At 59.9% G+C, this 10,000-nt stretch overlaps 2 non-coding genes and 1 pseudogene across 2 annotated transcripts in view; all 3 read right to left on the bottom strand.

Moving 5' to 3' along the window:
• Positions 1 to 3,372, bottom strand: part of LOC145276102 (large subunit ribosomal RNA) — a 5,724-nt gene extending 2,352 nt beyond the window's left edge. The window contains exon 1 of the ribosomal RNA XR_013867837.1: positions 1 to 3,372. This exon is cut by the window's left edge and continues 2,352 nt beyond it. This is a non-coding gene — a ribosomal RNA (large subunit ribosomal RNA).
• A 595-nt stretch (positions 3,373 to 3,967) lies between these two features.
• On the bottom strand, positions 3,968 to 4,125 carry LOC145276101 (5.8S ribosomal RNA). Its single transcript, XR_013867836.1, has one exon. It is a non-coding gene; the product is annotated as a 5.8S ribosomal RNA (ribosomal RNA).
• A 395-nt stretch (positions 4,126 to 4,520) lies between these two features.
• On the bottom strand, positions 4,521 to 6,892 carry LOC145276106 (small subunit ribosomal RNA; annotated as a pseudogene).
• Positions 6,893 to 10,000: the final 3,108 nt, after the last annotated feature.

Genomic DNA, 10,000 nt, shown 5'->3' with positions numbered 1-10,000 from the left:
CGCCGCAAAGCGCGAACGGAGCGAACGCTACAGCCCCGTACCGGTTCCTCGCTTCGCGCGGGCACGGCCCGACCGACCCGGTCCTCGGAGCCAATCCTTCTTCCGAAGGTACGGATCCATTTTGCCGACTTCCCTTACCTACATTGATGCCATCGACGAGAGGCTGTACACCTTGGAGACCTGCTGCGGATGGTGGGTACGGACCGACTCGAGAGCTGCGAAAACCGGACCCGGATTTTCCAGGGCCGCCGAAAGCGCACCGGACGCCGCCCGAGCCGCGGCGCTCTACAGGTACCTTTTCCGTATCTCCGGACGAGCCGATTCCACGGACATGGTCCTTTACGAAGAAGAGAGAACTCTTCCCGGGGCTCCCGGCGACGTCTCCGGGCTCGCTTGCGTCACCGCGGTTTCGCCCGGGAAGCGACGGGCGCCGCCGACATCGCTGCCGACAGCGTCGCCACCCCCGGGCCCTCTCCGAGTCCGGGTTCGGGAATATTAACCCGATTCCCTTTCGACGGGAGGCCGGCCGCTTTTTTTTTGTTTGGGCTTTTGATTCGATTCGATTCGATTCGCTTTCCTTTCACTTTCATAACGGATCCGGCGCCTTTCGGGAAGACTTTCGCCCGCGTCTTAGGACCGACTGACCCGTGCTCGACCGCCGTTGGCACGGAACCCTTCTCCACTTCGGTCTTCGAAGGTCTCGTTCGAATATTTGCTACTACCACCGAGATCTGCACCCGCGGTCGGCTCCACCCGGGCTCGCGCCCTAGGCTTCCGTGCTCGCCGCGGCGCCCTCCTACTCGTCGCGGCATCGTTTCGGCGCGAAAGTTCATCGCTCCTCGCCGCGACGGTCCGGCATCGGTCCGTCGCTCCAGCGCCATCCATTTTCGGGGCCGGTCGATTCGGCAGGTGAGTTGTTACACACTCCTTAGCGGATTCCGACTTCCGTGGCCACCGTCCTGCTGTCTATATCGACCGACACCCTTTCGGGGATCTCATGGGCGTCGCGTTAGGCACCTTAGCCGGACGTTTGGTTCATCCCACAGCGCCAGTTCTGCTTACCAAAAGTGGCCCACTTGGCACTCGCATTCGAGGTGACCAACCGCCCAGCGAAGCGTGCTGGCGGCGGCGGCCGGATGGGTCGGCTCCGTCGTTCGGGAGAGTCGGCCCGTTCCACCCGTTCCGAGTTCGAGAGTAGGTCGAGGCCGTGAACGGCCCCGGGGCCTCCAATCGTTCGCTTTACCGGATGGAATTGCGACGATCGAGCGCCAGCTATCCTGAGGGAAACTTCGGAGGGAACCAGCTACTAGACGGCTCGATTGGTCTTTCGCCCCTACACCCGGTTCCGACGATCGATTTGCACGTCAGAGGCGCTTCGGACTTCCACCAGAGTTTCCTCTGGCTTCATCCCGACCGGGCGTGGATCGCCATCTTTCGGGTCCCTGGTCGCTCGCTACGCCAGAGTCGGCCGAGTCGTACTCGGAAAAAGGGGAAACCGACCCGGGGGTGATGCGCCCGCGCGCAGCGCCTAAACTCGACGACAAAATAGGACTAGTTCAAGCCGCGGGATCTCACCGATGGGCGGAAGGAGGATATGGAAGCTGGCGCCCGGCAATTCCCCTTTTTGGAAGATGCGCCGGTCCCCTCTCGGGGAGGAGGGAAAAACAACCGCACGTCAGCCACGAGCCTTCCCTCTCCTATCTCTCTCGGGAAGAGAGAAAAAAGGAAAAGTTGCGGGCACCGCAGCAGCGACGGCGGAAGGCCGAAAACGCCGCGCCGGCGGGATCGGGCACGGCTCGGAGGCGGGTGAGGCGAGGAGAAGACGACGGCACGAGACCGACGACACCCCCCGACGACCCCCGGACGACTTTGCCACGACACCTCTCCCGATCGACGCCCTCCTACACGCTCTCTCGCTTTCGCTTCGCCTTCGGGGTTAGTCAGAGGTGGCCCCTACGACTCGCGAACGGCCAGGACTCCTCGGTCCGTGTTTCAAGACGGGTCGGGTGGGTTGCCGATGCACGTCGCTGACCCGGGGTGGCGGGCGGCTCGAGTAAAAAAGCGTCGCCGAGCGACCTCTCCGGAAACGGAAACGGGCGCGGGCGGGGTTGCCCCCGACAAGAACCCGAAACGTCGGCGAGGTGCGTGACGGCGAGGCCGCGCCAGTCCTATCCCGCCTCTCATCGCGCACGCGCCCGAGACGGTGGGGCGCCTAAGGAGCGACACACAGAGTGCGTCGCCCGCACGCGACTTCCGGCGGGATCAAAACGGACCGGCTCGCCACGTGTAACGGATCGTGTCAGATTTCCTCCGTTCCCGGCAGAAAGGGGCAGTTACGTTCGCGGGCCCGACGGCCGGTGGCCCCCGACTTCACAAGGTGGGAAGACGGGGGTTTTCAGGGTGATGAAACGCCTGCCGCCTACGGAAAAAAACCCGCGTGTTCGACCTGCACGCCGGGAACGGGTCGCGACGACGGACCGGAGGGGAAGTGCGTCCGGTGCCGGCCGCGCGGAGGTCGCGCCGAAGCGCCCGCGCCATGATTACGCCGAGCGATGAGAAGGGGACGGGTGCAGCGGAGTCGCGCGCGGAGGGAGCAGGAGGAAAGAAGAAGCGGCGGCGACGGATGCGGCGGGTTAGGGCCCGGCGGCAGCAGCGATCGAGAGGACGAGTCCCCTCCGTCGCAGCCAACCGACGCAGCCACCTACCGACGCCGCGGTCGTCACCACGTTTCCCTTCCCGCTATCCACGCGGCCCGTCTCCTTCGTCGGCGACGCGGGCACAAAAGCTGGCCCGCGGAGAACGAGTTCCCCGCGGACACGACGAACGACGACCTGTGCCGCGACGGCCTCTCTTTCAAGAACACACATCGAGTTTGGGCTCGAGCCTAGGCAGCACCGGACTGAGTCCCCCCGCGATCGCGGTGAGCGGTCCCACCCGTTTACCCCTGGGCGGTTTCACGTTCTCTTGAACTCTCTCTCCAAAGTTCTTTTCAACTTTCCCTCACGGTACTTGTCGACTATCGGACTCGTCCCGGTATTTAGCCTTGGATGGAGCTTACCACCCGATTTGGGCTGCGTTCCCAAGCAACCCGACTCTCGGATCGAAGGCCGTCGCTCGCCGTCCGCACCGAATGGGCCTGGCACCCGCCGCGGGCGGCCCCGATCGAGGGAACTCCGAACTATGCGAGACGAAAACGAACGGCTGCCTTCGACCCATGCGCCACACGTCCCGAAGCCTTTAACTTGCGACGGGATTCGGCGTTGGGCTTCTCCCGGTTCACTCGCCGTTACTAAGGGAATCCCGGTTGGTTTCTTTTCCTCCGCTTAGCGATATGCTTAAGTTCAGCGGGTCGTCTCGTCCGAGCCGAGGGCGGCGGTTTTTAGTAGAGTGTGGTGTTTGGAGGAGAGGAATCTCGATCGGTACCCTCCGTGTGACGACGGCTGGCCGATATAGCGCCCGTCCGACCGAAAATGAAGAAGCCAACAATTAAAAAAAAAGCGTGGGTCCTCCCCATCCGACGTTGCCTACGACGCGGCCACCTTTTTACGGTGCGACGGCCGTGCTCGTCGCGCTGCTCGAGGCGTCGCTGAGAGACACCTTCATGAGGCAGAGAGCGAGACGAGCAGGCGGCGCTTACGTCGGCAGTCGGTTAGGTCGGTGCTTTTTTTTTTGTTTTGTTCTCCCTTCGGCTGCTTTCGGACAGACTCCTCCTGCTCCTCCTCCACAGTGTTTCTTCACGCGGTCGAAAAGGGAAAAGACTCCGCGGTCTGCCAGCGGGAGACGAAGGAGGAGGCCGGAGAGGGTTTTAAAAAAAAAAAAGACATTGAAAGGAGTCAATTCTTTTTTTATTTTTCTTCCCCCTCGTCACTCGCTCCTGCGACGTCCCGGTTACCACCGTGCCGAGGACCGGGCGGGCACGGGGACGGCAAGATGTCGTTTCGTTAACGGAGAAAGACATGTAACGTTCCGCCTCTCGACCGGACGTGGCCCCGAGACAAGGGATCTCGGGGCCGCAATGTGCGTTCGAGGTGTCGATGTTCACTGAGTCCTGCAATTCGCATCAGTTCTCGCGGCTGGCCGCGCTCTTCATCGACGGACGAGCCGAGTGATCCCCCGTCCAGGGTTCAGCACTTGGGTTTTTTATATTAGTTTTTGTTTATATAGATTTAGTAGTGTGCGAGGAGGTCTGTGCGAGGAGGCGTGACGGCATTGCAATGTCGCGAGTAGTTTGTTTTTAGCTAGCGGCGGTGGCACAGCGGCTGCAAAAAAAACAAAAAACGATAAAGCGGCGACAAGGCAAAGAAGAAGCGGCCATCACTTGCGGTGGGCGAAAAAACAAACAGGTGGTAAGACGCGGAAGCAAGCAAGAAGAGCTGGGGCTTTAAAAACCTCCGCGTCACCACAAATCTATCTCTCGCTCCGCCTTTTATAGGTTTGTTTGCGCGCATTCGAGGCGTTGACGCCGACAGACAGAGGAGGTAGGCCGGAAAACAACAAACCAGTCTCGAACGGGAAAACGGTAATGATCCTTCCGCAGGTTCACCTACGGAAACCTTGTTACGACTTTTACTTCCTCTAAACGATCGGGTTCGGTCGTCTTCTCCAGGCATCGAACGCCGAGGCGTAGATGCACGAGTGTCGTGACGGACACGTCGCGCACTGCCCGGCGGCGTCGTCGGCCAGATCCGAGGACCTCACCGGACCGTTCGATCGGTAGTAGCGACGGGCGGTGTGTACAAAGGGCAGGGACGTGATCGACGCGGGCTGTTGACCCGCGCCTACCGGGAATTCCTCGTTCACGGGGTTGGTTACAGGCCCCGATCCCTATCACGGGAGGTGGTTCAGAGGTTTCCCAACCCTCTCGGGCCGGGGCGAAGTCCCCGCTGATACCTCCAGTGTAGCGCGCGTGCGGCCCCGGACATCTAAGGGCATCACAGACCTGTTATCGCTCCGCCTCGTGTGGCTTTCTGCCACCCGTCCCTCTAAGAAGTGCGTGAGAAAACCGACCCGGACCCGAGCGCCACGGAGGACGCCGAGCCCGCCGTAAAAATCACTGACATCGGCGCACTAGTTAGCAGGCCGGAGTCTCGTTCGTTATCGGAATCAACCAGACGGATCGCTCCACCAACTAAGAACGGCCATGCACCACCACCCACCGAATCGAGAAAGAGCTATCGATCTGTCAATCCTACCGGTGTCCGGACCGGGTGAGTTTTCCCGTGTTGAGTCAAATTAAGCCGCAGGCTCCACTCCTGGTGGTGCCCTTCCGTCAATTCCTTTAAGTTTCAGCTTTGCAACCATACTCCCCCCGGAACCGAACTCTGGTTTCCCGCAGGCTACCCGCCGGGTCATGGAAGCGAACGCCGGCGGATCGCCGGTCGGCATCGTTTACGGTCGGAACTACGACGGTATCTGATCGTCTTCGAACCTCCGACTTTCGCTCTTGATCGAGGAAAACGTGCTTGCCACACGCCATCGCTGCAGTTCGTCTTGCGACGATCCAAGAATTTCACCTCTAACGTCGCAATACGAGTGGCCCCGACCGCTCCCTTCGATCATTGCCTCGCCGTAGACGGAGACCGACAGACGTAGACGAGGCCCTCTTCCATCATTCCATGCTTATCGTATGCAAGCTTGAACAGCCCGCTCTGAGCACTCTAATTTTTTCAAAGTGAACGTACCGGCCGCCGCGGACACTCGGTTAAGAGCACCCTTGGAGGAGAAACCGCCGACCGCAACACGCGCGCAGACAAGACACGAAGCAGGGACTCGGAGCGGACCGGGGGGTTCAAAAAAAAAGAGGAACGCGCGGAAAGGGAGAGGGAGAGAAGCGCGGGGGTCAGAGTGCGGGGATGCGAATGAACACACCCAAACACACACACGTAGCACCCCCCCGTTAGACTACTCCCGGAACCGAACCGACGACCACTTGTTTTTTTTTTTCCCGGATCCCGATCACGACCTCCTCGTCCACCTCGCCGGCAGGACCGCGTGGCGGGTATGCTAGCGGTTGACACCGGCGGAAAGGGCCGGGAATGCGAACGGACGACCAAAGTCAACGACGGACGATGGCGCCGCCGCCCCGGGGCCGCTTGCGCGACCACGAACCCGAGTTCGGACTACGAGCTTTTTAACCGCAACAACTTTAATATACGCTACCGGAGCTGGAATTACCGCGGCTGCTGGCACCAGACTTGCCCTCCGGTTGGTCCTCGTTAACGGATTTGAAGTGTACTCATTCCGATCGCGGGGCCTCGACAGAGTCCCGCGTCGTTATTTTTCGTCACTACCTCCCCGTGCCGGGAGTGGGTAATTTGCGCGCCTGCTGCCTTCCTTGGATGTGGTAGCCGTTTCGCATGCTCCCTCTCCGGAATCGAACCCCGATTCCCCGTTACCCGTAGTAACCACGGTAGGCACTTAACCGACCGTCGACAGTTGATAGGGCGGACCCTCGAGAGACCCGTCGCCGGGCGTGAAAGCTCGTGCGATCGACCAGTGAGTTATCCAGAGTCACCAAAGCGGAGCGCGCCGCCCTATGAGCCCCGCCACCGAACGGACCCGCGAGCGGGAACGCCGACGACGGGAGGACGGAATGACGCGCATCGGTCTCAGTCTAATATGTAGCGCCGCGACCCGGAACGGCCGACGCGGGTGCCAGCGCGCGAGGCGTGGCGACGACGGCGCGCCGACCGATCGCGGCCTGTGTCACATGTATTAGCTCTAGAATTGCCACAGTTATCCATCGCCTCCGAGGAGGAATACGGTCCCGAGGATTAGGTCCGGTTCCTGAGCCATTCGCGGTTTCGCCCGTTCTAATGCGTGGCGTGAACTTACACTTGCATGGCTTAAGCTTTGAGACAAGCATATGACTACTGGCAGGATCAACCAGGTATCGTTGGAATTTGGGACTTTGTTTCGACAGAACGACAGACCGACCGACCGACCGACCGACATAAGACAGACAACTACAACGACGGGCACGTGTTTATTTGTTTTTCGAGGAGGTTCGCCGTCAGTAGAAGCGCGCTGCCCGCGCTGATGGCCTCTTTTTTGTTTCTCCCCTGACTTGGACCGAGACCGAGACTCAAAGAACGAAAGCGACCAACGTCGACAACAACAACGACAACGGCACCCTTGACAGCGATACATACGACAAACGACAAGCAGCACGACGGCAGTGCACACGGACATCGAGGGTCAAGGTGCAGACTGAACTCGCCGAGGTCGTCGTCATCGTGGTCGCCATCGATTCCGTCTCGTCGTCGTCGTCGTCAACGTCCACGTCACAGCCGGCCGAGAAGAGAGAACAGACGACAGCGTCGACAACAACAACATCGACAACGGCACCCTTGACAGCGATACATACGACAAACGACAAACAGCACGACGGCAGTGCACACGGACATCGGAGGTCAAGGTGCAGACTGGAATCGTCGAGGTCGTCGTCATCGTGGTCGCCATCGATGCCGTCTCGTCGTCGTCGTCGTCGTCTTCGTCGTCGTCGTCGTCATCAACGTACCAACCGACCGAGACGAGAGAGCAAGCAACAACGTCGACAACAACAACGACAACGGCACCCTTGACAGCGATACATACGACAAACGACAAACAGCACGACGGCAGTGCACACGGACATCGGAGGTCAAGGTGCAGACTGAACTCGTCGAGGTCGTCGTCATCGTGGTCGCCATCGATGCCGTCTCGTCGTCGTCGTCGTCTCCGTCGTCGTCGTCGTCGTCGCCAACGTCAACGTCAACATCACAGCCGTCATCGGGGAGGAGCTGGACCAGGGCAGCGGCGGCGTAAATTTTCCCGTCACCTTCGTCGTCGCCTTCGTCGACCGACCGACCGACCGGCGTCGTGTTCGTGCTCGGAAAACCGAGGAGAGACAACGTGCACATGGCGCGTTCTCGCAAGCGGCTCCTCGGTCCGATTTTTTTGGGCGGCTTTTTCGAGCTTTTTTTTTTTCTCACCCTTTCGTCCGTGCGACGGCGAACGTTAGGGGAAAAAAAAAAAAAAAAAAAACGACAACAACGCGGCGGACCGGGCGAACAACATCGTCGACACACACGACATTGACGACCGGTCCCCCTTTTCACAATCGCATCGAGATAAAAACGAACGAGTCCGATTCGAGCACCGAGTCGCGAGCGGGAGGACTGTCGGTGCAAGTATCGATCACTGACGTGAGCGCTTCGCCGGACAGAGGATGGCTCATCCGGCAGCCGTGCAAATCGACGGTATGGGAAGAACGAACAAGAAGAGCAACGACTTGATCGGCGGCTTGGGAACTGCGGACGGTGAAAACGGGTTAATCGACTGCGACCACGACTGCTCGATCGATCTTCTTTGGCGCTAACAAAGGTGGAGGTGGCGCAAGAAGGGACTAGCGCTATCACCGTCCACGTATCAGAAGATGCGGCGGCAGACGTCGACGCTTATGCGTTGTCGGACGAGAAGTCGCTGCAGCACGTGTACCGCGAGCGGGACGTCCAAGGTTTTGCCAGACGGAAAGAAATCGGGTGTCAGCGAACGTTCACACGGCTGTGAGATCGGACGCTGACAGGAGTAGGAGGCGGCAGGCAGGCGGCGGTTACGGCGGCGGCGCCTGCTGCTGCTCATCCTCCTGTTTGCTGCGGCGACTTCCAGGACGGGAGAGCATCGAACAACGTACGTATGGTTACAAGGGGATCAGGATCTACATAGTGCATCCCCCGCGGCTATTTTTGTTTGTTTGTTCGCTCGTTCGTTAATTCGTTCGTTCGTTCGTTCGTTCGTTACAATGTACGTTTTTCCGTTCGACGGCGGCAGAGAGCGGCGGCGTTTCTCCCTAATCCGGAGGATTTATCGGTCGCACAGCGATGGGTCGTTCGGCCGATCATCGAAAGATTCGCAGGTAGTGGTTGAATGGCAGAACGGCAGCAACAACAGCGGCGGCTGAGAGCGGCGAACGCTGAGGCGGAAGCAGAAGCTGCAGCAAACGTATCGGCTAAACATGGTGGACATAGATATGGCTGACGACGCGGGTACCACGACGACTATGGAACCAGGAAAAGGAGCCGTTAGTTGTTCCAACATATCGTTCGACACGTCGAGCAGCCCTAGGTCCACGGAGAAGCACACACACGTACCACGTATTATAACCTAACGACGATGAGCGGGCGCACGGTTGGCAGGAACGAAGGCGGCGGATCAAAACAAGTTGGAGCGCGGGGCGACAGCGATAACGGTGACAGCCCTAGGCGGCGGAGATGCCACTTTCTGACGCCTTTGCGACAAGCCCGTAGAGACGTTCCGGACCACCACGAGGCAAAGAGTCGCTGCTCCGACGAACCGACACACCAAAGTGTGCTTCCTACCGAACATGTTTTATAAAACTTTCAAACTGGAAAACCCCAGAAATGGTGTTGGTATTTGTCCAGACCCACCTCCGACACCTGAAAATGGTGGTCAAAAAAAACGTCGATTATACGAAGCGACATTTCTGGTCGGCGATTTTCCAGTTTTACGCCTACTGCCACATGGGGATGTCGGTAGGCGTCGCAAAGTGCCTTCTCGTAGGCTAGGCACACCAGGACTTTGTCATTTTTTTCCCCCTCGACATTCCTGGTCCGGTCTATTCCGATTTTACACCTACCGCCATGTGGGGGTGGCAGTAGGCGTCGAAAAGTGCCTTCTCGACCGCTAGCGACACCACTACTTTATCGAGCTCTGGAGGCCCGCACACCGACCCGGGGGCCGCGGAGTCGACCCCGGGGGCCTCCGCCTCTCGCCGCCGCTCACTTGGACGCCTTCCGCAACCTGTGGTCCCGCTCGGGGCCGCCGGGAGCCTCGCCGACCTGACCGGTGTCGGTAGGCGTCTGGAAGCGCCCGGCCGACCTGGACGAGGTCCCCCTGGCCCCCGGGGGACACCCCTTAGGTTGGATGGGGGTGCTGTCCCGGGCACACATGCAACCCGCGGCCGCCTACCGACAGCCCCCGTCGCTCGATCGCTACTCCT

Source organism: Euprymna scolopes, unplaced genomic scaffold, assembly GCF_053919585.1.
Source record: "Euprymna scolopes isolate OS-2025 unplaced genomic scaffold, ASM5391958v1 sca720, whole genome shotgun sequence".
Taxonomy (NCBI): Eukaryota; Metazoa; Mollusca; class Cephalopoda; order Sepiida; family Sepiolidae; genus Euprymna; species Euprymna scolopes.
This window is presented reverse-complemented; position numbering and strand designations above follow the sequence as displayed.